At 32.4% G+C, this 26,584-nt stretch overlaps 1 long non-coding RNA gene across 5 annotated transcripts; it reads right to left on the minus strand.

Annotated features, from left to right (window-relative positions):
• Window positions 1-10,214: 10,214 nt before the first annotated feature.
• LOC147401663 (uncharacterized) lies at window positions 10,215-18,292 on the minus strand. 5 transcript variants are annotated; one of them, XR_015178631.1, is made up of 8 exons: window positions 17,510-18,292; window positions 15,039-15,351; window positions 14,816-14,953; window positions 13,009-14,460; window positions 12,446-12,599; window positions 11,931-12,202; window positions 11,676-11,760; window positions 10,215-11,192 (listed from the first exon to the last, which is right to left on the minus strand). It is a non-coding gene; the product is annotated as an uncharacterized LOC147401663 (long non-coding RNA). The 5 variants fall into 5 exon arrangements; XR_015178629.1 differs by having other exon boundaries at window positions 10,231-11,192; window positions 13,009-13,169; window positions 14,329-14,460; window positions 14,816-15,351; window positions 17,510-18,286; XR_015178630.1 differs by having other exon boundaries at window positions 10,215-11,120; window positions 14,816-15,351; window positions 17,510-18,291.
• Window positions 18,293-26,584: the final 8,292 nt, after the last annotated feature.

Genomic DNA, 26,584 nt, shown 5'->3' on the forward strand with positions numbered 1-26,584 from the left:
GAAACATGAAAAATTCCCAAATCAAAAAATTATAAAATAAACGCAAAATTCCCGAATTAGGAAATTATAAATAAACAAAAAAATTTCAAATTAAAAAATTATGAATAAATGTGAAATTTCTAAATCGGAAAATTATGGATGTATGGTAAATTGTAAGTTAACAAGATAGATATATGCAAATTTTCAAATTCCCAAAAGAGTCATTTTGAACATTTACCGATTTAACAAACACTTCATCGTATGGCATAAATCCCAAATCATCACTCAATGCATTGCATACCAAAATTCATCGAATTGAACATATTTTATTTCCAGACACAAAAGTAGCTAAAGCAATTTAAATCAAAATTTCAAACAACCTTTAAAAAAAAATTGATTCTAACATGATGATCTTGAACGAAACAAGAAAAAGAAATTGAAAAAATGGGCTATCCAATCTTGTCAGTATGAAAAATGAAAGAAAAAAAAAATCATTTTCTTATAAACTACATGATATGATTGAGGAAAAAAAATAATGAATCAATGAAGAGAAAGAAATAAAAATATATGTACAAGAGGATGAACATAAAATAAAACTTGACTTACCTCTATGAATAATAGTTGCTACGTGTTCCTTCAAGCGCAACTCGAGACAACCGTTAGAAACATTAAAAGGATGTAGTTGCGGAAGAACATTGGAGATGAAGGTGTGATGACTATCGTAAGGGACCATTCTGGAGAAGAAGAAGTAACAAGGCTGATGTTGGGGTGTAGTGGAGAAGAAGGAATAATGAGGCTGTTGTTGGGGTGAGGTGGAGAAGAAGAAGAGGGAGAACAATGGTTGTTGCTAAGGGCGTGTTCTTGTTCGCGTCTTTTCCTTCTTCTTCGAACCTTTTCTCTCTTATCTTGTCTAGCCACGTTAGGAGACCTAAAGGGAGTGAAAAAAAAAAGAAAAAAAAAAAACATTGTAGAGATGGAGTAGATAGGAGAGAATGTGGAGTTGTGGAGGGTCGAGAGAGAGGGAAAATGCCTCTTTATAACATTTTATATTTCCTTTTTTTCTTCACTTTCCAATTTTTTGCTTCCTAGTTTCTCAAAAATTTCTTGGAAGTTAGATTTATTTCTACCGATTTTTTAATCTCCTCTTTATAACATTTTTTCCTCTACGTTTTTTGTAAGGACGTTTAGATTTATTTCTAATTTTGAAAAAAATTTCCTTTTATTTATTTATTTAAATTCCTCTCCTTCACATTTCTTGTAAAATGATGTGGGATCCCATGTTATTCGTGATTCAGTAGTTCTCTATTGATTGATTGAGTTTAATTTTAATTTTCAATTTGATTAGACGATTAAGGTTAAATTTTAATATTGTTTTGATTTGATCGTTCAATTTAGGTTATGAAGATTTTAATGCTCGATTTGACTGGCCGATTTCGGTTCTTAAGATTCTAATGCTTTATTTTATTGGTTGATTTAAGTTCTTAAAATTTCAATATTGATGTTTGATTTGATTGGATGATTTAAGTTTAATTTGTATATTGGTTGGTTAATTAAGGTAACAAATTTTAATATTTACTTAAAATCAAATTTTTGATTGAGGTTATTTTATTGGTTGATTGAATTTCAATTTTCGTTTTGATTGGTTGATCAAAGTTTTAATATGATTGGTTCATTAAATTTTAAAATTTTTAATTTGTTTGTTTAATTAAAGTTAATTTTTTTAATTTATTTGATCAATTAGAGATTAAAATTTTTTATTTGTTTAGTTAAAGCTTAAAAATTTTTTATTTAGTCATTAAGGTTAAAAATTTTAATTTATTTTTTGTCATTTCATATGAAAATTTTTAATTTTTTTAAATGTGAGTTTTCTAGATTTCTCGATGCTCGTAAATTTTTCGATAATTCATTTTCGGTCACGTTTTCCTAAGAATTAAGGTTTCTAGGTAAAAGTTGGACATTTAAGGGTATTTTGTGAGTTTTAGTGAAATTTTCCATTTTTACTGATTTAGGTCCAGTTAGACTCGAAATCATACTTTGAGGGCAATGAAAGTTCTTTCGAGACTTTTCAGAGATAAAAGATTTATGAAGGGTATTTTCATCATTTTGTCACGTTTTTTTTTATACAAATTTTAGGAAATTTTGGATGAGGTTTCTTTCAATTTTAATGGGATTATTTATAAATCTCGAGGTCACATTTTCCTAATGTTGCGAGGTCTCTAGATTATTGAAACGTGTGGTGAACTTAAACGTACATACTTACTAAATCGAGTGTAAGGTGTAGAGGTTCTAAGTGTGCGTAATTTTCTATATCGGGTCGTAACTAGTGAAAGAGATAAAAGAACTAGAAACAAGAAAAGTTAAAACAGTACTCTCAATTTGTCGAGTTCTTTGCGCTTATTATTAGAAATCCACAACAATTGGGTGACGAACTATCGAATTAAGTAGATGGAAAAATGGGATGTTTACAGTTGTCAATGAAGCTGGCATTGATTATCTTGCATTCAAAATGTGGATGGAAATCATATATTGCATGTATGAGAAGAATAATATGAAAATCATATTCATTTCCTTTGGTGGTTGAACAAAGTCAAAATCAATTCAACTTAATGCCTTATGTAGCAACTCGTTAATACCTCCTTATACAACAACAAAAATTGAGTAAAGAAGAAGGAAAAAAGGATGAAGAAGAAGATAATGCATTCAACCTCGGCTAAACGTAAAAATATTTTAGGCTCTGATTGGTCACATAGACGAAAATGAAGAGGGAAGAGAAAGAAGAAAATGGAAGAAGAGGGAAGATAAAGCTTGTAGAAGAAGCTTTTGTCTTCTCTCTTCTTTCTCCTATGTCAAATCTAACTTTTCCTTTCTCTTTCCTATGTAAAATCTGGCATCTACTTTATGAAGGCAATTTGGTCCTTTAAGGAAAATACATAAATGTTTTGTTAATACACATAATTTAGTAATATTTTTGTAATAAACAAAATACAAGTAATTATTTGGTAAATTACCCATTAAATATGAAGTAAGGGATTTTCTCTGCTCATAACACATATTTCATCAATTTTAAGGAACAGTCAGAAAAGTAATAAATAAATAACCTCTCTTCTGAACACATCCACCCAAACCACAAAATTAAAAAATTAAAAGTAAAATAAAGATATTTGTCTTCTGAAACCATTTTTCATTGTTTCTGTCATGGGTTTTCTTCGTTTTATATCTAAAACAGAAAATAAAATACCCCAAGGATCTATAAGATGGTTAAGATCATATCTCAAGAAGTGAAGTTCTTGAATTTGAGTTTCCTCACAAGGGGCCACCCTTGGAGATTTATCTCAGAAATTACCTAATGAATGTCATGGGAGGGGATTAATCAAGTACTCTAAGTGGCCGAATGCCTCGATGGTTGAAAAAAAATAAACATAAAATAAAAATTAAAATGGACATTATAATGTCATACTTTCCTTCATACATGATACTAAAGTGTTGCCCTATATATTATGAGAAATGTAATTCATTCAACAATTTCCATTGTTTTCTTCAGAAAATAAAAAAAAAAAGATATAATTGTGCCTTCCTCTCCTTCGTGCATGCTAACAATTGTTGGTTGCCTCATATGTATGAAGATAAAAACTTAAAAAATTTCAAGGAATTCTCTTTAAAGTACTCAAATTCTAAGAAGATAATTAGGTCTAGGAGACGAGATGCTTATGACTTGGGCCAACTTTAAGGAAAGCTGAAATATGTGTTTAGAAAAAGAAATTAAGAATTACCATGATGCATGTAGAGAGATCTTCATCAAATAGCTTCCGATCCATCAAATCTGCCACTGCAAAGATAAATAGGACGATAAACGTAGCCCTAACTCAGCCATGTCTTGCCACGACTTTCTTGAACTTCTAAGAAGGGTATTAAGAACCTAGTAGAGGAGAAGTTCAAGAAAGCCGTGGAAAAACATGACAGGACTTCTTAATTCTTCTTCTTCTTCTCATCTTCCTCCTCTTAACTCAAGAAATCTTATATTCTTGCAAAGAAAAAGTTGGTGAGTTTATAAGAGAGAGAAAAGCGAGACAGAACAGAGAACACATTTGTTTGAATGAGAGTATGAGGCAGAGGGAGCTCATCACATTTGTCTAAATCATTTTATGAGACAAAATGGCCCTTATTGAAAATAAAATTGACGAAATCTGATCCATTTTGATGTAGGCTAAGCTTACAATATCTTAAACATATGAATTTATGCAAGGATATTAAAGAATCAGATCAAAACCTAAATCTGATACATTTTGATGTCATAACTTCGGTTCTACATTGAGGATTCGAAGTTTGGTAAGGTTCTGATTTGATATCTTATAAGGTTCCAATTCAATCATGTTCTAATTTGGCTAGGACCCAATCCAATAAAATGTGAAAAAGTATACTAGTATTATAGAGTCATTCTAAACTGACTTCCTATGATACTACGCTCAACACTACGCGGATGGAACCGATAACAAAAATACTATGCTGATGCACCAGTGTGCACATAACCATTGAGTTTTTTTTTTTTCCTTTTACCATAAATCAGTTTAGCATTTCTCAATATATACTACATTGAATATGTGAAATTTATTGCTTTATAACAAAATCAAGTTTGGACCTATCCAATTGTATTATTACATCACGTTTGGATCCTATTATTCCGATCCGAAGAAGACCCAATCCAATGAGAGTCTGATCTGTTGTTTAATTAATTATTAGATCCATTCTAAGTCCAAATCCTTATCGGATTGACAATAAATCATCCTTGATCCGATCCAATTCTATACATTGATAGTCCTACACTCCTACTTTATGATTGTGAGCACGGTAGGGATAATTAATTTTGGGAATAGAAAAAATTTATAAGAAGATTTACTTAATTAATACATCCTATGGGAGGGAATTTCTTTTTAAATCCCCACTTAGTTTTGAGATGCATTTTGTTAGTCCAATTAGTATACTTTTTCTTTCTTAATACCTTTTCACCTTAACAAAAGTTTTAGAGTACCAAAAATACCACATTCTCAACTCTCTTAGTATATTTGAGTTTTTCAATGGTGCTTGCTATATGTAGGTACCAAAAAAATCACAGTCCTAAGAATTAGTAAAGTTACCAAATCAAGGTATTGGGTCCTGGTTGCTTGCTATATGTAGGTACCAAAAAAATCACAGTCCTAAGAATTAGTAAAGTTACTAAATCAAGGTATTGGGTCCTGGTTCAGGTTGAACCAGGACCCAATGTGAGTCAGATCAAATATTTAATAAATAGGCCTCTCGGCTAATCCAATTAATTTGCACACAAGTAAGGGAAAAAATCCTATAACGTGAATTAAAAAACCAAAATTAAATCGAGTGACGTCTGAAAATCAGGGTTATAATGTCATTATATTCCGATGTTATATTTAGTTATCATGTCGATTTTTAATGTACCAACGTTGAATGTTAACCAATAAAAATTTTATTTCAAATTATATTTATGTATTCAACGTCGGTTTTATCAAAAATGAAGTTATATGACTTATATAACGTCAGGTTTTAATTAAACCGACATTATACAACATATATAACATCGATTTTAGTAAAATCGACATTATATCTAAATATATATTCTTTTTAAACTTCTTTTTGTTTTTGCTTTAAGAAGTGCCTTATCTATATATATGTAGAAACAAAAATAGAAATACAAATAGACCATCAACACCACTATACGATCATTCAATCACCACCACGACCAATACCATCACAATGCCACCACCACCATGCCACAGCCAGCACAACCCCCACCACGACCAATCACCACCACTACCTTTTTCACTTTAAAATGCTTGATATTTGATGACCCAAAGCTATCAAATTCTATAAAATTTGATAGCCTTGCTCATTGAATTTGCCTGACGAAATGGTCCTTGTCGAAAATAAAATCAACGTTTCTATGGCCGTTGAATCTATAAATTCTACAAGCTTGGGCCGTCGAATTTCAAAAAATCGATGGCTATGGATTGTCGAATCTATAAATTTGACAACCATTGACGGTAGAAATCTAGGAATTATTTAAGAATTCGACGACTCTAGGCCGTTGAATTTTTGTTGAGTAAAAGCAAAACTGATTTGTTTATATTTGTAGGGCTATGCCCAAAATGGTCTTCAACCTGCACCTACCACATCCACACCATCACATCCAAATCCCTATATCTAGACTCAATCTCATCCACTCGTACACAATCACATCCACACTATAGCATTCAATCTCATACTATGAAAGAAAAAAAATACCAATTTAATATGTCACATAAAAGTTTGTCTTCTACCTATACCTACCACTAAAAGAATGATTCTAGGCCCTCAACCTTCATTTATAAGAGGGCATCGGCTACTCCATATTGAGGACGTTGAATACATAACAATTTGTGGAGAACAACTAAATAAGAAAAGTGATATCTATCAATTACTAACACAATCAATCCACATAGAGAGAAAGGGGAAAGTGCGTTTAGCAATAAAGGATTGATTTCATTGGGGTTTCGAAGGTTATAAGGAACGTGGATTAAAGTACGTACCTCCAACACATTGAATCAAAAATTAAATTGTGATGGCACAAGCTAAGTAACCATTCCCTGTTATAATTTAACATGAATGTGTATGTTTGAGATATGTGTTCATTAGTTTCTATTGGGACAATGAAAGTCATGTTAAATATTTGAATGCATAAATTTTACAACTTGTGGTATCAAAGCCAGATTTTTTTAAATCTCCATATCTTGGTTACTATTCATGAATAAAATATTTTCATAAAATTCTAGTGTTAATTTCTTGATCTCATCGTATGACCAAGATTGTTGAATTTTCATATATGTGTGTAATTTCAATTTTGGTAATTTATTTTTCTGATTTTATATAGGTTCAACTAATGCACGAAATTTCTGATTTGTATATATAATCAATCAATATTTTGGATTTCTGATTTATGAACGTATTCAATCGGTATTTAGGATTTCTGATTTAACAACGTATTCAATCTATATTTTGATTTTCTGATTTATCAATATATTCGATCGGTATTTTGGGTTATCAAATTTATAGATATATACGATCGGTAATTTTTTTGAGGATTTCTGATTTTAATATATTGCGGTTTATATAAATATAATCAGTATTTGGTTTTTCTGAACTATACATGTATATTCAATCAAAATTTTAATTTACACATACATCTTAAATTTCAGTTTTCCTTAATTTAAAATATATATTCAGTTTCAATGTTTCTGATTTGTTCATGTATATTGAAATTTTAGATTTTGAATTATATCACATATAATCAAATTCAGAATTTATCGATTTGTACATGTATGTTAAAATTCCATATTTTCGATTTATACACATGTACATCCAATTTCATAATTTCGATTTGCATGTGTATATCCAATTTCAAAATTTCGGTTTTCACATGTATATACAATTTTTTATTTCTGTCCATACATGTATACTCAATTTCAAAATTTCAATTTATCCATGTTTACAAAATTTCAAATTTTCGGTTTATCAATAAATATTCAATTTCAGATTTTAGGTTATCAATGTGTATTCCATTTCAAATTTCTAATTTATACATGTATATGTTCAAATATAGATTCGGTTTATATTCACTTTTAGATTTTGGTTCATCATGAATATTCAATTTCAAAATTGTTTGGCTTACACATGCATATTCAAATTCAGAATTTTCGGTTTATTCATGTGTATATTTGATATTGGAATTTTCGATATTCACATTTATGTTTCGATTTTGATTTTAGAATATTGTTTAAGCATACATATACGTAAGTTACAAGTTTCGTTTTGAGTTTTATATGTATACATGCCAATTATGATTTTGAAAATTTTCGAGGCCATGTGAGTATAAAATTCAATTTTGGTTTCCATATGTGTATATATTTCTAAATGTTTGATTCTCAAATTTCAAATTTAATATAAGCATGTGATTTTAATTTTTGCTATTGATATTATTTTGTTTTGATATTGGATTTTTTATTGATCAAAACTTTATGTAAATATTATTGAACAATTTGGAGAAATGTAAATTTTATTAATTTTGTAACCACCAAAGTAGCTTTAATTAGTAAAATTTATAAAATATGTAGTTGTATTAAATTTGGACATCGAGGTGACATTAATGAACAACAATATTTACAATTGTAGACTCAATTAGGTAAATAGGATTAGCCCAAAAGAGAATTTCATTTAACTAATTGAATTCTGGGTAAGATAATATAATCTATATAATTTAACATAACTAGGATTGAATACCCAAATGTAACAAAACTGACTGAATAAATTATATAAATTATGTTAGTCTTATAGGGTGAATAAAATTATATTTTATCCTTAAATGGGTGAACAATAAATATACCTAGTTTAACCCAAAGGATAAATTCAAGTGATATCAATGAGTTCATCATTATTTAATATAACTTAAAGCATTAATTAGAGCATTGTTCTTATAAAATTTTAGTTCCCGATTCGTTTCATTCTTATGCGTCTACCATCCCAGTCCTTGCTGAATTAAACTTTTCAGAATAGTATAAACACATCCAATTCACTTTAGTAGTTTAAGATCTTGACTTAGTATTGCAGTTGTGTTTTTCTCTACGAATGAAAAGTACTCAAACGGTACGAAACACATGGAAGTCAAGTATTTGGTAGTTATAGAAAAAATCATGAAAGAGTTAATGTTAATAGAAATATTATTACTACTTAAAGGATAGTTGATCCATTAACAAAAAAAAGTATCACTAAAAGTTTACAGAGAACATATTATTAGGATAGGTCTTTTGGGAAAAATTTTAATGCATATGGAATAGATTATTTTGAAGTAGTTATGTAATTGACATTAATATTAGTAGTAAATAAAATTATGTTTCTATTTATTTTTTATTTTCAATTATATTATGTATATTTTGTTTGGACTTAAGTGATACAGGAAATATTTTGATAAGACAAATGAAAGGGGCACGATTAAAGACTATATTGGATAAGGTATTGATGGCGTGGTACTTGAAAGGAAGTATGGTATAAATGACATACAACCATCATGACTCACATTAATATTTAATCGAAATATAACATTAAGAAATCTAATTATATATTAGGAATATTGATGATTTTAAAAGTCATGATCACACATAAAATGTTTTCAACTATAGAATCCTGAAGTTCAGTCTTTTTCAAAATATTTTTGAAGCTCATTATTAGCACAATCGGTCTAATGGGCCAAATGGGAGGATGTTAGAAACCCATGTAATTTGTGACCTCATTAACCTTGGTCAAATTGACTTCCACAATTTTATTTTCAAATCGCACAAGGATTTTATGATATTTAGGAATATCGATATTAATAGAAATCCAATATAATTAGAATTATATAGTCTTTAAAGATTAGTAGGAGACCTTGATGGATAGGAAACCTATTATAAATTGATTCTAGGCCCGCAACCTTCATCCATAAGAGAGGATCGGTTACCCCATATTGAGGACGTTGAACACATAACGATTTGTCAAAAATAACTAAATAAGAGAAGTGATATATATCAATCACTAACTCAGTTGATCCACATAGAGAAAAGAGGGAAGATGAGTCTAGCAATAAATGATTGATTTCATCGGGGTTTCAAAAGCTATAAGGAATGTGGATTAAAGTACGCACCTCCAACACATTGAATCAAAGATTAAATTGTGAAGGCACAAGGTAAGCAATCATACCCTATTATAATTTAACATGAATATGTATGTTTGAGATATTTGTTGTTTAGTTTCTATTAGGATAATGAAAGTCATGTTGAATATTTGAATGAATAAATTTTACAGTATTCGATCACTACGTGAAAATATTCAAATATCGACGGCTCAAAATCGTCAAATTTGACCATCAAATTGGGCCTTGTCAAAAAAAATATTCGACGGCTGAAACCAAAGAATTTTTATAAATTTGACAGTTTTAGGCCATCGAATCTGGGATTTAAACATATATTCGATAGCTATAGGCCGTCGAAAAACATATTTTCAACGATTAGAGGTCATCGAATATGGGATTCTTACCATATTTTCACTAAACTAAGGCCGTCGACTTAATTTAAAGATCATTTCAACCTATACCTACGAAAAAAATCACACATTCATATCCATATCCCATCCACATCGACATTCACATCCCATCCACACCAATTGCATTCAATTCATAGAATTAAAGAATAATAAGATTTTAAAAAAAATTTACTTATATAAATCAAAGTTATAAGTCAAAATTTTAATCTCACATCTTGGAAGAATTCCTGAGATTTCATTTACATATATCAATGTAATGAAGTCTAAAAAAAAATCCCACTTTCAATTTTAAACGAATCAAGTTCCTTGAATGGTTCCCACGACATGCTAAACCTTCTTTGTGCCCATCTGGAATGCATCTGCGCGTGCTGAACTTAACTTCATCAAAGATTGAATTAATAGTTGCACTTTTACCGACACCTGTCTTTCCAATAACCATGATGGTGCAAGAGAAATCGAGGGGTTCTTGCCCAGCTGACTCAAGCTGCTCTGCCATGGCACTTGCACTGTCAAAGCTATAGGCACCAACACAATCCGTGCTTCTCCCTCGTAACTATTGAGTTAGTCCAAGCCTGTAAAGGATCGGAGCTACAACAACATTATGGGGTGTCATCATCTCTGCTGCATGTCAAGCCATTGTGGATAGACAGCATTCGGACCCTTCATCTATAAGAGAGTTCACAATGGTTATAACATTACATATGAAGAACAAAACTTTCTTCTTTGTCTTCTGATCACTTGTGTTTTTCTTCTTATAATACAAGAAGAGAGTACTTCAGCATCAACAACTTCAGCACAAACTTTGCTGAAATGGATACCAGCCCGATTATAGTACAACGAAATATACTTACACTCAATTCAAACCACTTAACCTCTGATATTAACTCATGTTCCTTTTCTTTGGCCAATGCAGCCTCAGTTTCAGCATGTTGTTTACAAGTCCAAGGTGCCAGTTTAACTACAGAACAACATAGGCACAACTGCAAGTGGCAACCTTGACATCTCCTCCTTAAGTAATAGTATTACTGTATTAGAACACAACAACAACACTTCAAAAATTGTCACAACTCCAAATATTTGTCTTTTCTTTAATCATCCTGCACAATCCAAGAACAAAACCCAACTTGGACTCAAAATCCATCAGATTTTTTTCTTTTTGAATAATGCTTACAAGTGGGTTTTCAGAAAATTCAGATTCTACAAGTCATAAATTGTGGAATCTCAAGTTTTAAACTAGAATTTTCATGAATGTACATGATATGGATGTAACTATTTTTTGCACCATATCAGTCGGTCAGTCAGAAATAGTAAGTGGGGCAACAATTTCATGATGTGCAGGGAGTTGTATTTAGTAGGAGTAGTTTTGTTAGATTGAGTTATATTCAATAGTTAGTCAAAGTCAGTTATACTGAATTGGTTAGTCCAGCAGGTCAGTTATGTTGTTTTTTTTGCTTTGGTATTGATGATCATGGGTTTTTGGGTTTAAATGGTTTAGCGTGGTTGTGGATTAATCGGTAAACTAATATATGGACACTTGAATGGCAGATAAAAGAGAGAAAGAGTGGAAAAACTTTGCTTGCCTTAAAGTCAATTGGCAAGTAAATGAAATCGTAAGTTCCTTGATGGCGTTCATCAATAGCAGTCAAAAGCATCTTTGAAGTGTACCTAAATTTACCACCAAATTAAATCAAACGGGCCAAGTTAAAAATAAAAAAGAATGGGGAAACGCCCCAAAAACAATCTATAAGGTTTTTCTACTATACTGTAGGAAGACTACAAAGATAAATAAATAAAAGGGAACTGAGCAGGCATTAATATGAAAAAAGAGAACTTACAATTTTTACTAAATATTTCTGACAGTGAGTTTGAGAAGAGACCATTCTCATATTGAAACTCTATATCAATCTTATTGCTTTCCACAGAATAAGATGTTGGCTGCACAAGCATGTTTGACTTTGTTCCTAGATCATGGTCTATAAATCTCCAAGACGGTATGGATAGATTGGTTGTTGACAGATTGGTTATAGATCATGGTCTATAAGCCTGGCTTTCTGCTCCAGTAGGGATGGTGCAATTGACTTTCTTGACTTTCCATCTGTTCCTACTCCTGAAGCAAGGCAACATTGATGCAAGAACAAAGTGAACATTAGTTGTATTAAAGTTCAACATGTTCATGGCTTATATCACTCCCACTACTACCAGAATCCGCTGTTGTTGAGCTTCTGTCAGCGTAGAATGCTCTCCTCATGATTAATATTCTTGAAATGGAGTCATATTTTCCATTTGCATCACAGCATTTAGAGGACGTGTTTGGCGGAAATAAAAAATTAGATGAGAAATGAAATTAAACCTGATCACTAAAGCCTGCATTGCGAGACATAACACCCCATTGGCTCCAACAGTAGCCATTGAAGTCACATGAAATCCTTCCCTCCACTTCTTGTTTATCCACTTAAGGGGGAAAGAGTCGCTAACTTTGTATGATTGTTGATTGTAATGAGTGCCTGCAAAAATTTAGCTTTTAAGGATTGAAACCATTGAAGACACATGAAACCATTTGCATTTGTACAAAAATAGTTTTCATTGTCAGACTCTCAATACTTCCGCACGTACATATAGCAAAATGTTGTTCTTCATTTTCACAATCCATATGGTTGTTTATTGTATTTTGTTTACTTAATGTGTTTTGAATACTTATTTTATCATTTTCTATAGGGTCAATGAACATTTCTTCAATATTTCTGTCAGTTCCATTATTTCCAAAAATTGTTTTAATTTCCACACTGATCAAAATAGTTCCATTTCCAATCTGACCAAAATCAAAATTTAATACCTTGCATAAGAGTAAAAACACTATTATTCCATTGAACAAAAAGAAAATATATACTTCAAAGAATAGAAAACTATACAGACCTGAACTGGGGATGTCGCTGTTAGAAGTCCAGCCACACCACCACCTAGACCATGACCATCCCGGCCAGCTGGGGATACACTCAGTCCACCTGTTTTGCTGCGTTGGCCCCCACTCTCAGAGAGCAGAAATGAACAAGAAAGTGACATGATTTCACATCGTCCTTGCATTAGAAAAGAATGGAGTTTCATATAACATGTTTTGTCTCTAGAGAAACAAAAACACGTAAAGCCAGAATATTCCACAAAAGGAACAATATCATTGGTTATTCATATGAATTGAAAATTGATGGACAAAGCTGTACATGTCAATCCTTCTTAAGCAAAAAAAATTGTAGATAGGCCAATAGATATTACAATCCATTCATTCATCTATTTGTTTTTTTCCTTAGTGAGAGACTGAAATAGCTATCCCCAAGTTAAAATATATAATGGTGAAAAACAAATACTTTATAGTTAGATTAGGACATGTTAGGAGCATTCATTAATATGCATTCAATGCATTTGAGAGGTAAATCGACATAGTGGCACATACAAATCAAGTTTGCAACACATAAATTAATGCATGGTCATAAGGAGCACAGGGGCTTTATCTATCTAAAGGAGGTACGGACCCCTCCCATAGTACGATACAATGCAGTTGAAAAACATAAGCACCAGTGGTTAGTGGTTTCCCGTTGGGGTTTCCAGCCCTCCTAGTCTTCACCTAATTGTGGAAGAGGGGAGTTTAGTATCAACTCTCTCTCGCGCGCCTTTCTTCAACTTGTTCCTATTCGTCTATTCAGAACAAGGCAGGTAGCCCACATACATGAAGATAAGAAGACGGGGGTTCCTTGTCTGTCGGTCAAAGAAAGCTACATGAACAAGTTACAATGACATGAAGCAACTAGGCTTGCACAAAATTGGTTATGAAACTACTTCATTACAAGCCAGCAATGTTATTTTCTTATTTGAAACTTCCAATAGTGTCAATTTTAGATTTAGTATTTATGAATGCAGGTTTACTCATTTCCTTTTTCTTGATAAGCTCACGAACATAAAAGCATAAAAAATTCATGGCAGATTGTAGTACCTCAGGAAGTATATATTGAATAACTCAGTAAATTTAGGACCATAAGAATGGGCACATTCAAGTGGGTGGGAACAATCTTTTATGAATGTCATATGAGAGTTATCTTGGGGTAAAAAATTGTTCTGTCAGATGATTGCAACATCCCATGCACCACAATCAGAATATAAAGAAAGTGGAAAGTCCAGCACAAATAAATCAAGTCAATTTTAGAATGAAGGGGCAGGCATAAGGTAATTAATAGCCACACAAACCTCATAAGTTATTGTTTCACCAGACGTTGCTGCTTGACAGAGTGTTACATTGGATATAGCACCATTTGCCGAAAGAACGCAAACAGCCCGTGGACCATGATGAGAAAATGACATTATTTTTTAGGATACATCCTGAAATATAAACACCCAAAAATAAAAAAACTAGTGACTTAATCAAAATCACCCAAATTTTTTTGCAGGGGAAAATTACAGCATACATAACGATAAAAAACAAATTGGCATGATAAATGCAAACCAAATTGCATTAGAAAGCATCAACTATATCTTCCCAATAAAAAAAAATGACAAATAAATATTGTCAATTACAGGCTACTATTATGAAAACAAAAATAATTTTGCCCGTGCCAACAGAATGGTCATCCTCTTTGGGGTTAAGAAGTAAAAGAGGAAACACAATACAATTATAGAAGTACTATTGGAAAAGGGGGAGAAGAGGAAAAAGAATGAAGTTGGAGGGGAGTTCCACCTTTAGCAATGATGCCACACCAACAATGATCAATATCCATAAGGCCCTAGCCAGAAGATCCCCCCACTAGAGGCATTCGCACCATCAATCCTTGACCTCTTGGATTCCCTTTGAATAGATTTTGCATCTACTCCATCCCTTGAAAAAACCCAAGACTATCAAGATTGTAATTCTATTTCAACCTAGGAAAATCTAAAACAGATTTGAGATTTATGGAAATTACCTCATACCCATCAAAATACATGACAATGGCTCCTAGGCCATCTAATCACCTTACCACAAAGAATATCAAGTAAAATCCCTTGGGGTCCAGCTCTATGCATTAGCTCAGTTGAAGAATCAATGATCTCATCGATACAAATTGAATAATACTCCATATCTGACTTCTCAGGATCTACTAGTTTTCCTTTGGCATAGACCATATTCCTTCTAAAGTTCATCAATAAGCATATCCTATCATTATTCAATAATAGTAATGATTCTTATACTGGTTCTTTACCTCCTCGCCTATTAGGAATTGTGGAATCTGATGTCGCCTATAAAATAAAATTATTGTTTATGATTAGATATGAAGTTAAAATCCATCATTTATATGAATTAAATAAAGAATCTCTAAAGCTAGAGTGTTTTTACATCTTACATGAGTAGAAGGAACTCCAATTTCAAATGTAGATGATTTTTTCTTTTTGTGTTTGTTCTTATTCTTCTTTTTATCTTTCATTAGTGCATGAACTAGTTGAGTTAAGTTAACCATGTCTTTTTCAAATTTATTCGTATAATTCTGACTTTTAGTTGTATAAGATAATTGAAATCGCCTCAACCCATTTTCCACCAAATGATGGATAAGGGTCCGATTGGTAAATTGGGGACTTTTAGGGAATAAGGAGTTGTCACCTAATTTAGGTCTAGGAACCAAAAATAAATCCAAAATGGATCGGGTCGGTCCACGGATCAGAGAAATGGGTAAGGGGTCAGATTACGGGTTTCGGAAGGTGTTAGGCATCGAACCCGTCCGATCGAGATGATCGGTCTTTACTACGATCCAAACTGTCCTACGGTCAACGGGTAGAGACTAAAGTCAAAATTATGATCAAATCATCGTCACCATCATCATCAAATTATATCGAATGTGCTAAACGAATCTTAAGACCAATATTTCTAAAATATCATATAATTTCTCGAATTTCGCATAAAGATGAAAATATTTGAAAAGCCTTAATTCCGGTCTATGCTTCAATTACAAACCCAAATATGTGAAGATTTTTCAAATCGACCAAAATAGGAATTTGTGAAAACTTTCTAAAGTGGAAAACTGAGAATATGAAACTTCTAATTTGAGAATTCACGAAATTTCTAAATTAGAAATTAGAAATTTCCTAAATTGAGAGTTCAAAATTAGAAATTTGAAAAAGGGATTTTCCAAATTAGAGAATTATCAAAATTGGGTTTCCCAAATTAGCAATCTATAAATATAAATTTTCCAAAAATAAAAAACCATGATTTTAGGAAAATCACCAAATCAAAGAAAAACCCATAAATCCCCAAAATTAGCAAGTTGTGAATTTTCAAGAATCCATTTTTGTCACGTGAACATAAATCGGCGAGTCGACTCATTGACAACATTTTGAAAAGTAAAATAAGTTTTCACACCCCAATATCCACTGAATTAACTCACGTGACAACTTTATTAAAAATTCAATTTTAGTTTCCTATGCACACATACAAGTCAATGAGTTAACTCAATGTCTATTTTGTTAATAAATCAATTTTGGAATTCCAATGTACATAGAAATCAATGGGTCAATCCACATGCTTATTATTAAAAAGAAAATTGATTTTAAACCCATATGTGCACACAAATCAGTGAGTTGACTCATGCTCATTTTGTTAAAAAAAATGATTTTAACTTTCCATGTATATAAAAAAGCAGTGAGTTGACTCACGTGGCCACTTTATTAATAAATCACTTTTGAAATTCCAATGTACATAGAAATCAATGAATTAACTCACGTGGCAACTTTATTAAAAATTCAATTTTGAAATTCCCATTCTCACACAAATCAGTGAGTTGACTCACATGGCCACTTCTCACATGAAATCTCAACGCCACATTCGATGCCTCCCCCAAAATAGTGAGTTGACTCAGCTGTCCCTTTGATTAAAAATCCAATTTTGAATTTTGTATGTGCACAAGAAGCAAATCGATTTACATGTCAATTCAATTAACAAAAGATTTCAAAACTTCTATGCACACAAAATAAAACTGCGAGTTGACTCATGTCACAATTTTATTAAAAAATCGATTTTAAATATCTTATGTGCACCAAAAAAAAATAACGAGTCAATTATATCTAGATTAGTGAATCAGTTCAATAGTGTCAAACCAATGAGTCAACTCGATAATATCAAAACCAATGAGCCGGTTCACTTACTTGATATGTAAGAATTAATTCAATCAATCCATCAACACCAAAACCGGCAAATTAATCCACCAATCTCCTTTCCAAATTGATTTGAGTTTTAATTTACAATTACATTCATTCAAACAATAAATACGTGATTAACCATATATCAAATTATGTTAGAAAGGAGATTGGTAAATCATCAAATCGAGATCACAATCCAATGGACACAATCATTTGCACATATCGCAAACCCATTAAATAATATAAAAAATTAGCTAATGAATCTCACCTTGTCTACAGTGAATTAGGCACCGTTATTGAGATAAAACAAAGTGCGAAAGTGGTCTCCTAACTGTAGTGGTTGTCGTGATTTCCTTCAATACATATAAGCAATCCGAGAGAAGCTGTGGAACTTGGTTATCGTGATTCCTTCAGAATATATAAACAATCTGAGATAAGTAGTGGGGATGTCGTAATGAAGCGAAAAGATCAGTGGCTGTTATGCGTTAATGGAGAGGATGATGGGGCTGCTGTATATGATGAGTGGGGGCAATTCTATAGGCTGAAATATTTAGTGAATGGTGCTGAAAAAAGTGGTGAAGGATGGCTGTTTTACAGGCTGAAATATTGAGTGAATGGTGCTGAAAAACGTGGTGAAGGATGGCTGTTTTACGACCGAAAAACTAAGTGAAAGGGGGCTGAAAACGTGATGAATAAGGGTTGAAAAACGTGATGGAAAAAAGTGATATTTTGGGACTGTAAAAACGTGATAAATGGGTTGTTAATGGAGGCTATATTGCAAGGATATGGAGAGGTGTTTGGGGGCTGCAAGGGGCTGTGGTATTACAGATTTTTTTGAGTAGAAGAAGGGGTAGCAATGGAGTAAGGTGTTGCAGATTTTTTGGGAAGAAGAAGAGGCAGCAATGGACTATGGTGGTTGGAGAAGATGAAGTCAGTGGGGTCCCTCTCATTTCTCTTTTTTTCCTTCTTTTTCTTTTTGCTTTTTTTTTTTATTCTCTGTACCAAAAACGTCAACCCTCTTTGATGGCTTCAAAAATGTTCAATCCCCTCTCCTTTAAGAGAGAAGCTCTCTCATTTTTATAGCATCTTCTTACTATTTTCTATTTTTTCTCTTTCTTCGTTTTTTTTTGTTTATTTGTTTCTTTCTTTTTTATTTTATTTACTTCTTTCTTTGACCGAACCAATAGAGAGAATATCTCTCTTTTTGAGTTTAGAAGGAAAGGGATCATAATCCCATACTTCACGACACGTGGTACCTTGGTGGATAATCGTTAATTAAATTTTGATTTTTAATTTTAGTTGATGGATTAAGTTATAAGTTTTAATTTTGATTTGATTTTAATTTGATACATTAATTGTGTTTCACTTTTCGATCTCAATTGGTTGATTAAATTAAGATTTTAATTCGATTGGTTAATTATGTTTTGATTTGAATATTGATTGGTCGATTGAGTTTAATTTAAGCTTGAATTTTGATTTTTTAATTTGTTGATTGGCTTTAGTTGGGTTTTGATAGAATTTTAATTCGGATTAATTAATTGATCTTTAATTTGATTTTAAAATTTATTTTTGATTTAATTTTGAATTTTAATTTGAATTTTAAGTTGATCTTAAATTTTAAGTTATCGATTAAATTCTAATTTTAGTTTAATGGTTATTTTCAATTTGAAATTTTTTTATTTGATTGTAAATTTTAATTGATTTAAATTTTAAATTTTAAATTTAATTTTGATTATTCGAGATTTTTGTTGAAGTCTTTTAATTTTTTAATTGTGTTTTCCTAAGCGTCAAGGTTTCTAAGAGTCGGACATCGAGGGGCGTTACGGTCATTTTGCGATTTTTCATAAATTTCTCTGATTTCATCGATTTGGGTCTCGTTAGACTCAAAATCATGTTTTGAATGCAACGGAGGTACTTTCGAGATTTTTCGAAGGTCCAAAATTCATGAGGGATATTTTGTCATTTTATCAATTTTTGTCTATTTTGGTGAATTTTGGCGTGAAGTTTCTTTCAGTCGCAACGTGATTGTTTTTAAGTGTCGAGGTCATGTTTTCCTAGCATAGCGAGGTCTCTAAGTTATCCAAATGTGTAGCGAACCTAAGCGTACATGCTTGCTAAGTTGCGTGTATGGTGTAGCGATCCTAAGCATGCGTAATTCTATGTTGCGTGGCAAGGAGAAATAATATAATAAAATCAGAAGACAGGGGGGATTGGAAGGAGGTTTCTCACAAGCTTTCGAGTTTTTTACGCTCATCATTAAGAATCCACAGCAACCGGGTGACGGATCGCCAAGTCAGGTGGATGAAAAAATGGGGTGTCTACAGTAATGAAGTCTTTGAAACTCCACCTCCCATACCTCTTACTCTGTCTTTTCCATTTTTCCCAAACACCTATGCACAACTACGATTAATATAATGCATGTAAATAAAAAAATCAAAATTAAATAATATAAGTCATACATACAATGGAAATATGATCATGGTCGATATTTTTATGGGCAAAGCTAAGATCTTCTTTAATAAAATTGTTTAATTTACCCTACAAAATAATGAAAACATTAAGATGATAAGTAATTTTTTCAAAAATAAAAATAAAAAATTTGACCAAAAAATGACATCACTTACGAAGGATTTGGCCAACTCAGGAGTGAGAGCACTACCATCACTCCTTGTATGACTATCGATGAAGAGCTTTGTTTTTGTGCGCTACCGACCACCCGTCTTATATTTTTTTCTGTTTAGACCAAAAATGTGCCACATCAAAAATGTGCAAAATATTGATTATTACAAAAATTATGTCTATATATACATTCTCATAAAAAAAAACAACCCACAAATAAGAAGAAATTAAGGTCAATCCAAATCTATACAATCTTAACTCGTTTCTGTTGCTTGTAAGGAAAACAAAAGTGCATCAATAAAAGCAATACAAATTAATGAACATTTGAAACAAAGTATATAAATTAATAATTAGATTAATACTTATAAATAATTTGATCATTATCAAAATTATGTCTATATATACATTCTCATAAAAAAATAACCCACAAACAAGAAGAAATTAAGGCCAACCCAAATCCATACAATCTTAACTTGTTTCTGTTACTTGTAAGGAAAACAAAAATGCATCAATAAAAGCAATATAAATTAATGAACATTTGAAACAAGGTATATAAATTAATAATTAGATTAATACTTACCATTTTGTTACCTTTTTATTGGTATCTCAAGGAAAAAAATAATGGAAGTTTGAGAAATCCTGAAAGTGGGACTTCAAATAAAACTTTAGGATTTTGTTATAATCATTTTTAATGAGATCTGACCTCATCATTAGATTCAAAATAGTCGAAAAACATATGTTAGCCTATAAGTACGCTCAAATGCAAGTCTAAACATAAAAGTTGCAAAATCTTCGATTTTCAAGTTGGACTAGGTTAAAATAATAATTTTTTGCTAGAGCAAGAATTTTTAAAATTTGATCACATCATTGGATTTATAATAAAAAATTATAGAAAATGAACTATTTACTTATAATTTTTGGAGCCTAGAAAGTCGAATTATCGTCAAAAAAGAAAACGACGTCAATTTTAGGATTCCATCGGACCGAAAAAGTAAATTTTTGTTAGAGACATAATTTGTAAAATTGAACTACACCAATAGATCTGAAATGAAAATTTAGACAAAATAGAGTATTCATTTGTCACTTTTGGATTCCGAACGGTCAAATTATCGTCAAACGAAACAATAGGTAAAATATCGATTTCGTCCCAAAAATTTATATAAATAAATTTTTTACTATTCATCGTCATTCCAACAAATCCAAAATAAGTTGCAATTTAAAAAAAAAAAGAAATTAGTTTTTTTCAAATCTTCAAACTCTGATTCGTCACGAACAATCCGTCTTCGACCTTCGACGCAGATGGAAAATCGTCCACAGCCTCATTCTCTATAAAACCCACTCAATGTTGTAGACACCCCATTTTTGCACTCGCCTGATTAATCAACTCGTCAACCTGATCGCAATGATTCCCAATGATGGATGTGTATTCCATTGCTTTATTTTGTTACCAGATGTGTTTCAGAAATCCGGATGAAGTATCTCGAATTGACAAAATATTAGAAATCACGCTACGCTAGGAAAATACGATCCCAGAAACATAGAAATCATTATCTTGCAAACAAAAAGAAACTTCACGATAAAAATCACTAAAAATTGACCAAATTACCAAAATACCCCTAACATCAAAACAACCCTAGAGCCTAAGTTACGATTAGGAAAACTCATTAAAACACATAAAATAACAAATCGAAACCAAATAAATCATTTCGCCAATTTTCATAGAATTTAACAAAATTACGAAAATGCCCCTCATAAAGTTCATGACCATTTCATACAAAAAATTTCATAAATGACACAAACTAATATTTCCATTGAATTCCTTACGAAAAATCGATTCTAAAACATCCTAGAACATTAAAAACCGACTTGAAACGTGAAAAGTCCTCTCCGGGGGCAAAACGGTAATTTCACAATTTTCATAATTAAAAAATTTGAAATTAATAAATAAAATATTAAATAATTAAATTAAAATATTAATGAAATTAATTTAAAATTTTGAATTAAAAAATCGATCAATCAGGCTCTCACGAAAATTGTTGAGGGTTCGTGAGATATTTCTTTAAGGACCCCTCCATTTGGGGGTCCAAAGAATTAAAGATATAATAGAGGAGGGTTCTCCAAAAAATTAAAGTCAATCAAGCAAGACTAAAGTCAAGGTATTAAAGTCAATCAAGCAAGGCTGAAGTCACAAATTTAAAGCCAATCAAGCAAGACTGAAGTCAAAGATATTAAAAGTCAATCAATTAAGACCAAAGTCAAAATATTAAAAGTCAATCAAATAAGACCAAAAGTCAAAATCATAATAGAGTTCTAATTAAATAATAACTCAATCTAATAGAGTTCTAACTAAAACACAACTCCACCTAAAATAATTCTAATTAAAACACAACTTTACCTAAAACAAGTTTAACTAAAACACAATTCTAATTAAAAAATTCTAATTAAACACTAACTCCATCAAAATCAACCCTTAAAAAAATCTATAAATAAAGGTGCTCACACCCTATTTTCGTATCAAATCATAAACCCTAAGAGAAGTAGGTCTAAAAGCCCCCCTAGCCTCCCATAAACCTTAGTTTTGGAGCCCCAACTCCTTACCTAACATCCCTCCTTCGATTTTAGCCTAGAAAACACCTAAAAGCCCTCCAAAAACACCCCAAAATCCATTAACAAACTCGAAGAATTCAGATCCAAGAAAGAAGAGATACCTCGCCTCGGAGATCGGAAATCAAATCCGGAGACAGAACGAAGCAAGAAGTACGGTACAAGGAGCTATTTTTGTCGGATCTGAGGGAATAAAGTTTGCTATCGGAAAGGTATAACTTTTTTTATTTTTTTTATTTATTATTATCTAGGTTGTTAGCAATGTAATTTATTTGGAAAGTTAGTAGAGACCGGCTTTCGCCGGGCGGGGTTGGTGCCTAACACCTTCCAACCCCGTAACATGATCCCCGAATTCAGTTTTGTTGGTTCTAGATTAGTTTTTTTTATCCAGTTAGAGTCATTGATCGGTTCCTAGACCGTAATAACTAGGTGGCGACTCCCAAACCTCAAGGGTCAAAAGCGGATCTGCCCACCCCGCCGATCGAGGGCGCTTTCAGTGGCGACTCAACTGGGGACCTTTGAGGATCAGACTTGAAAAATTCCAAGTATGGGAATATTGTCATTGACCTAGATTTTAATTTATTGGTTTTTATTTTTTCTTTTTGCCCTCTTTCTTTTCTATTTAATTTTTTAATTTCTTATTATTGTTAGGTTACCATTTTTTGTTCATTTATTTGTTGACCCAATCATTAATTTCTGTCAATTCCGGGTAAGTTAATGTGGTATGTGTTTTTTTTATAGTTCGATCGAGAGTCACTTAGGGTGACTTTAAATAATATTAAATTTCAAAGAATAATGTTATTGAGGGCAGAATAATGATGATGGAATAATGAAACAAGAAAAAAAGTTTTTTTTTTTTTTATTTTTCTTCCTCTTTTTAAGGTATGTCGATCCATTTTTGGATAACAAACGATGTTAGAGAAACATGCTTGATATGTTATTCGATAATGTGTTTTAAAAAAAAAAAGAAAAAAAAACAAAAGAAAGATGAGAAAATTTTTGTGTCTATCATTTAGTTGTTTAGTTTTTTTTTAGTTGGCAAAATGTGCTGCCCATTGACAGCACATAGACTTTTTTTTTTTCTTTTTTTTTTAAATTTCCTTTGAAGTTTCTGCCAACAGCAGCCTCTTAGTGGTGTGTCCATAGTACAAGCCGATTAAAGCTTCTAAAACTCAACGATTTTAAATGGGGTGTCTTAAGTAAAAAAAAAAACCTTTCTATTTTTTTCTTTTAATTAGTTATTTCCAACGTCTTCTTCCCCATTCGACTCTATCAATCTCGACAGAGAGTTCTGCTGCTCAAAGGGTTCCAAACTCCATATGTTGATTTATAAAGCTCGAACGATCTAGATATTAGTTGTTTTGGGCTTGTCTTAGTCCTCTACTTCGCGACCGAACGAGAAAGTGGTGAACGAACGGACTGGTATGGGGCACTGTTTTCTGATTACTGCGCATCTTCTTCACTCAAAAATCATCTCATGTCTCGAGTTTGGTGGCTGGTTCTTTTGCCGATCAGTCGTTTTTGGTGAGGGAGATGCTGTTGATCTCGAATGTGAGGATCTTTATGGAGATTTGTTTCAATCTCGGTTTCTCTCTCTTTCTTTCAAACAAAGGACCGGAATTATCAAGAGACCGTTCATGGAGAGAATTTTCATCGCAGCAGGCTGAGGTGAAAATTCATCCTCATGAAACTCCATGAGTTTATAAGACTGCAACTCGGACATGTTTTCTCTGCATTTTTTGCTTGATTAACTTTGTCCAAATTATCGGTTATTTCTCTTTTGCGCTTTCGGTTCTGGATAACCAACAACGTTAATCGCCAAATATCGATTTAATAACAGCGACCTAAGTCATTGGGATTAAATGTCAATCGTGTTTAGTTCCGAAAATCTGTTATACCATGTTGTTCCATTAAGCCAATCTTGTCCTATTTACAGATTTTTATTAATTGGAAAGCATCGATCGAGAGTTTGAGTTAAAATAGGATCTTGCAAATTTAACACAATTTTTCGGACATTTTTTCTGTTAATTAAGGGGTTTAACTTATTCGATAAAAAAGTTAAAAAAAAAAAGAAAAAAATTATATTTTCGAAAAGAAAACTCGAGTCTTGAATGTTTGCCGACAACAACTTGGGGGGTATATCTTTTTGTCTTGTTTGGTTTCATTAAGATCAACTCTTTTAAAAAAAAAAATATATATATATATATATCCTCTTTATTTCATCGATCATTATTATACCCTCAATTCAATACCCTTAGAAATTTTGAATTATTTCGGGTCGCCCCAAGATTTCTGTTGATTGGACTATATATTTTGTTGAGACTTGGAACCATGGGCTTATTTCAATAATTCAGACCATATTATTCATTCATGTTAATTGCCTATTTAATATGCCATAATATCATTTGGAATACATGTTTGATGTTGGTCATAATGTTGATCGTGATTAAATATTTATGTGATTGGAATAGTGCTTATGTTGAATATTCATGTAACCCATATTGTAATGATTGGGTCGATTGGACCATGGGTCCATTTGTTTAAAAAAACAAAAGGCCCCGGGCACACCCCACCCTGCTTTGCACACACCACATGCACGTTTATTGTTTTACTCACTTACACGTCCCATATAGCCAACGTGGCACTAGTGCGTGGCCCGATCTCTTCGGAGATGCGACATCATTCATGAAAACCACAACTCCAGTCACGTACCTTAGGGTATATCAAACTAGGGGCATCAATACCATCTGATCAGGTGATTCTGAGAAGTATGTTGATGCACCCAGGCTGGAGCGACCTGAGCCTTTGACCTATTGTGAGCTACACAGTCACATGTCCCGATTGCCAACGTAGTACTAGTACGTGGTCGTTCCCCTCATGGGATGCCAAACCATTTATGAAAGCTACAACTCTTGACTCATACCCGTAGGTATAAAAGATAATCTAAGTATATCAATTGCACTTCTTAGTCAAAACCGGTGCCTAAACAAGATCTTGCCCCGCTGTACCCTACTGTACGAGGGGGATAGACTACATCTATTATAGACGAGAGGTATTTAAGTGGGCCCTTGCTCAGCATTGTGCGCCACCTCTCAACTGGAGATCAAACTGGCTATTTTTTGCTTCAGAGAAGTGAATTGAGGTTTTAGATTATCACCTATACGGTATATCAAACCAAATCACCACGTATCGAAAGGTATATAGGTGTGCTTGGGCAAGGGTGGCCAGATAAAAATGCATTGCACGTAGTAAGCTTAGAGTCTAGAAACCTTCCCTGTAGGTCACGACTCGAACTTATCGTGGGTGTTCCCGGGTTGTTTATTGAATGGAACCTTTTGATTGATGAATGTATGTGAGTACTGTGAATGATGAGATCAAAGTATATGGTTGTCCTCAAGGATCAAATGTTGTTTTTGAAAATTAAAATGGGTGCACCGACCCAGTAAAGAATCCATTCGTTTACAATAATGACCTAGTCCATCCCGATCCAACAATCATGGTGGACCCGGCCAGTTTAATCAAAATGGAAATCGAATTTTCCAGAAAAGAAAGTTTTCAAAAAAAAAAATGTTTTCCAAGAAAAAATATTTTTTAGAAAATATTTTCCATAAGAACAAGATTTTTCAAAAGAAAATAAAAAATTGATCTTTTACATGGACCTTGGAAGAATACTAAAATCCCCTTTTGTGTCAAACCAAGATGTTAGCCGCCGGCGATAACCCAATCGATCAGTTAGTCAAAACAACCGTCATAGGAATGCACCCTGTAGAGAAGATCAATTTTGGGAGATTCATGTTGAGGAGTGCTCTCTACTTCCACAAATTTGAGATAGATTGGAACCTCTTACAAGCCATGGCTAAACGATGGAACCCCTACCTCCACATATTCCATATGGGGTATATGCATTTATGCCCTACTCACGAGGATTATTGCGGCATCATGAGGATATCCACTTCAGGACATCTAGTCAGGCCCTCATTGAAGACCAGATATTCTGGTGAACTCGCCACAGGACTAAACATTTCCAAGGAAAAAGCCAAGGTCTTAGTCCATGACGGGAGATTGAATTTAGTACCTTTACTGGGCCTGTATCGCTCCCGCAGTCACCCTATCAATGTAA

The sequence above is a fragment of the Akebia trifoliata genome, chromosome 5 (genome assembly GCF_017979445.1).
Source record: "Akebia trifoliata isolate Shusen 1 chromosome 5, ASM1797944v1, whole genome shotgun sequence".
Taxonomy (NCBI): domain Eukaryota; kingdom Viridiplantae; phylum Streptophyta; class Magnoliopsida; order Ranunculales; family Lardizabalaceae; genus Akebia; species Akebia trifoliata.